General features: G+C 37.2%; 1 long non-coding RNA gene across 1 annotated transcript; it reads left to right on the forward strand.

The window, feature by feature from the left end:
• Positions 1-2939: 2939 nt before the first annotated feature.
• Positions 2940-4067, forward strand: LOC121747582. The gene is made up of 2 exons (XR_006039224.1): positions 2940-3462; positions 3877-4067. It is a non-coding gene; the product is annotated as an uncharacterized LOC121747582 (long non-coding RNA).
• The last annotated feature ends 699 nt before the right edge of the window (positions 4068-4766 follow it).

Below are 4766 nucleotides of genomic sequence, written 5' to 3' on the forward strand. Positions count from 1 at the left end.
TTACAAAATCCATACGAATTTAAAAAAAAATAATACATTAAAATACGAATTTCAAAAACTTCATTTCATTTAATAAAAATTATTACATTACGATGCGAATTAAAAAAAACGCAACCTGCACAACTGAATGAGAAACGAGATTTAAATAGAAAATCAAAACCGCGTGCCATCGTCCGCGTCGATCGTCCGCGACCTCCACAATGAGGCGGACGATGGCGCGGACGATGGCCAAAACGCAACCTGCACAACTGAATGAGAAACGAGATTTAAATAGAAAATCAAAACCGCGTGCCATCGTCCGCGTCGATCGTCCGCGACCTCCACAATGGGGCGGACGATGGCGCGGACGATGGCCATCGTCCGCGCTATCCTCCGCGACCGAAGTATAGGGCGCGACTATCGTCCGCGCCATATGGCACGCACCCGCAATGGGTGCGGCTATCCTCCGCGACCGAAGTATAGGGCGCGACTATCGTCCGCGCCCTATGGCACGCACCCGCAATGGGTGCGGACGATGCGCGCCATCGGGCGTGCCATCGTCCGCCCATTGCGGATGCTCTTAGTAGTACTAATTATTTTTTGTTAATTGAGAATATGAATGTAGTGATTTGATTAGGTTGGGGAAAAGGCAACATTAATATGAGAATTTATGAACTGAATTAAGTCACATTGTAAGCTATATTCTGAATTCAATAATATACTGCTATATTTCAATTTCAATTTCAAATCTCAGAATTTTATTTTATTTTTATTTGAGGCACACAAATTCTATAGAGTTCATACGCACGACTTCATTAACTTAGCTAGGTGAAGGAATGAATAAGTATTAAAAATCTTTGGATTCTATAAATGTGGCACCATCTTTTCAGAATTCATCATAAAAGAGTTAAAGACGTTATTAGGCTCTGAGTTTTGCAGATTTGTATTAATTTTTATTCTGTTCTCATATTTTTTTTTTCAGAATAAAGTATATGTACTTTATTTTATATTTATAATTAATTGCGGAATGGAAATTAAACTTTTTCTTCATATATTGAAATAGTTTTTCCTAAAGCTAACGCGTAAAAAGATAAATCGAAAAGACGAAAATATTTACTTGCTGATACAAAGAGTAAAATCAAGTAATAGAATTATGGAATAAAACAGCAATTATTAGAGATTAAACACTTTTACTTTTATTGAAGCATCATTGTAATATATTTGGTGACCCACCATTGCTGGTCTTCATTTAGTTCTGACAAATGGGCAAAAGTGACCGCAATTTTCGATTTTAAAATCATTGAAAATCATTTGCTTTTTATTCACATTAGAATATGACCAGCGTATAAGACCATCACATCGACTAATATTCTCTTAATTAATCATCATTTAAATTACCGAACCACGTGGAAATATGTTCTACACTACTCAATACCGATAAAAATAAAATACTATCAAATTTTCAATTTTTCTCGATCATCATATTGCCAAACTTTGGATCAAATCGATGATTATGTGGCAATTGAAATTACCGACGAGAACAAAATGTTCTTATTCAAAACGATGTGGTCTAGGGAAAAGAGTTCGTGATTCCACTCATAGATTTTACTCAATTTTAGGACTTTCTCCAAATTTCATCATACAAATTTGATGTTGGAGATTTGGATTCCTTTTCACATTTGGGGATTTGGTTTTTTTAGGTTCTTTGTGATTTGAGAGTTTCGGGAAGAGTTCCTTGCCATATTAGGGGATTGGTCGTCAATTTGTGAAGGTGAGTATTAATAAATTTGACATCAGTTTTTTTGCTAAAAATCGAAAAAAGTTGAATTTAAAGCAAAGTCTTATATTTAGATTTTCAATACAAAAAATAGCCTTTTACATTTTTGAGGCCCAATAAAGATGGGTTAAAGTTTTGGGCTATGATCCAGTTTTACGCGACCTTTCACAATTGAAGTCAATTAAAGTTCCATACTACTACTATAATTTACACGATTAAGAGATGCTCACGATAATTTGATAAATCATAGAGGTGAGGATTAGTATAATTTATCATATTGCATTCAAATAATATTTACTAAGCAAAAATTATAAGAAAAATTCATCATAAAACTTAATGTACTATACGCCAAGAGAATTATAAAGCCCACAATATTATAAACATGCAGAAAACCTATAAGGTCTGTATAATATCATGGAATTGAATTTGAAGTAATCATTTTGTTGGTAAAATGAAGTGATTGATGAAATTGAGCTCAAATGAATTGCGCACACACAATATATAGAGTGCACGCACATATTAGAGCATCTGCAACGGTGAGCACAAGCTCTCCGTCCGTCCTTGCCGCTGGCAAGGACACGCTTGTCCGCCACTGTGCTCTTGCCGCTGGCACGGACGTGCTCTTAGCTAAGAGCACGTCCGTGCCAGCGAGCAGGGCGACGTGCCGTGTTTCTATTGGCCGTTGGCATTTTATTTTTTTCTTTTTTTTAAAAATAAAAAATAATACCAAAAATTAAAAAAATATATATTTTTGGATTCCTAAAAATATAGCCGTTTTATTACTGTTTTTTTGAATTTTTTTTGAATTTTTTTTTAAAAAAGTTTAATCTCAAAACCATCTTTAAATACACACATTCATCATCCATTTGGACGAAATTCGATCACTTATGAATTTAATTATGTAATTTTTAATTTTTAGGATTTTAATTACGTACTTTTAAATTTTAGGATTTTAATTATGTAATTTTTAATTTTTAGGATTTTAATTATGTAATTTTTATTTTATTTGTAATTTGTAATATTATTTTGGATATTTTTAATGCATTTTAATTTTGTGGAAATGTTTTTATTCAAATTGAATAATAGAATGGTGGAGCCCTTGTGCTCGTCCTTGCGGAAGAGCATGACTGTGGGTGTTATGCTCTTGTCTAAGAGCATGCAGAAAAAGTTGGGCCGGGCCCACAACCGTGCTCGTTGTCAAGAGCACGGTTGTAGATGCTCTTATACACAAACTACACACTCACTAATAAGTACACAATGCACAGTCTCCACCGATTTCAATGATTAGTAGTACTAGTATATATTTTGTACGTATAGTGAAATAAAAAAAAGGCTAGTACTGTAGGTGGATTCTATACAAACCTTCTATCTCTAAGATATCGAGTTTGAATCCTTTCCAATGATGTGTTTTTGAGATTCTGCTTGGAATTTCACTTAGAGCATCCACTATGGATAGGCGCGGCGGTAGCCGCGAGGCGCGGCGGTGGGGCGGCGGATTATAGTGGAGAAGGTATCCGGCCCGGGGGTGGACGCGGCGAGGGGGGGAGACGCGGCGGACGCGCGATAGCCGTGTGCGCGGCGATGTCGCGGCGAGGGGTCTATAGCCGCGCCTATAGGCGCGGCGGCTATAGTGGAGTGCACCGCCGCGGCGAATTCGCCGGTCCCGAGAAATCTCTCCTTTGAGCTTCTCTGCTGCTAATTTACTGGTAAATTTCTTCCTTACTATGTTAGAGCTGCTTGATTTTGGGGTTTATATTTTGCTAGCTGTGTTTCTATTCCACTATTTCTCGAGAGATATTTCCTGGGTTTTGTGTTATTAGCGTGTTGTTAGTATGCTAGCTTCTTCAATTTCGTCTCGCGGTTGTGTTTTTTTTGTTTCATTTCATTTCTATAGAATATAGTTGTCAACATTTTTCACATGTTTTAATTTATGCATTTTCTCTGAAACAGTAGGTTTTTGCTCCATTTAGTCAAAAATCTGTTGTGCCGTCTTTGTTTTGATGATTTCCTTTAAGGGAGTGAGCTGTTAGATTTAATTAATGCATTTAATTTTCAACAAAATACAGCAATAATTAAACATTGAAAGTGTTCGGTTTTCTGTTTAATCTACTCCATGTTAGTATATGAAGGTGTTGGCATGGCTGTGGAGCTAAAAGAAGACGAGAAGGAGGAGAAGGAGGTGAAGAAGAAGACGACGAGGAAGCCGACTCCGACACCGAGTAGGCGGTGGCGGATTTTTTAGTTGTATTTTATTTTACATATTCGTTGTAAAATTTTACCGGTTTGAAATACAACGAATATTCGGCCCTAATAATTACCTAGTTTTCTATTTATTTATAATGCGATTATTTTAATTATAAAATTTTGGGGCTATTGGAAGTATCCACTATAGTGGCGGAAATAGAATTTTGGGGCTATGGACAACAAAACTGGGGCTATAGACAAAAACTGGGGCGGGGCTATTGGGCGTGTCCACCTTATAGTGGACACTCTTAGGCTCCGTTTGATACATGGAATTGGAATTGGAGCCTTCATTTCCAAATTACAGTGTTTTGTATCATAAAAATTCTTGAATTTGAAATTGAAATTAAATTTAAATCCTCCAATTCCACACTTTGAATTCCAAATCAAAAGTACTGGAATTCCAAATATTTACACACACAAGCGCACACATACACACAATCACAACACACATTCACACACACACAGCAGCACACATTCACCCACACACACACAACATACACATACACACAATCACAGCATACATTCACACACACACACACAGCAGCACACATTCACCCACACACACACACACAACACACACATACACACAATCACAGCATACATTCACACAAACACACAGCAGCACACAAACACACATACACACACACACACAACACACACATACACACAATCACAGCAGCACACACACACAGCAGCAGCAGCAGCCCACACACACAGCAGCAGCAGCAGCCCACACAGCGCGCACACACACACAACACACGCACAC

The sequence above is a fragment of the Salvia splendens genome, chromosome 9, assembly GCF_004379255.2.
Source record: "Salvia splendens isolate huo1 chromosome 9, SspV2, whole genome shotgun sequence".
Lineage (NCBI taxonomy): Eukaryota > Viridiplantae > Streptophyta > Magnoliopsida > Lamiales > Lamiaceae > Salvia > Salvia splendens.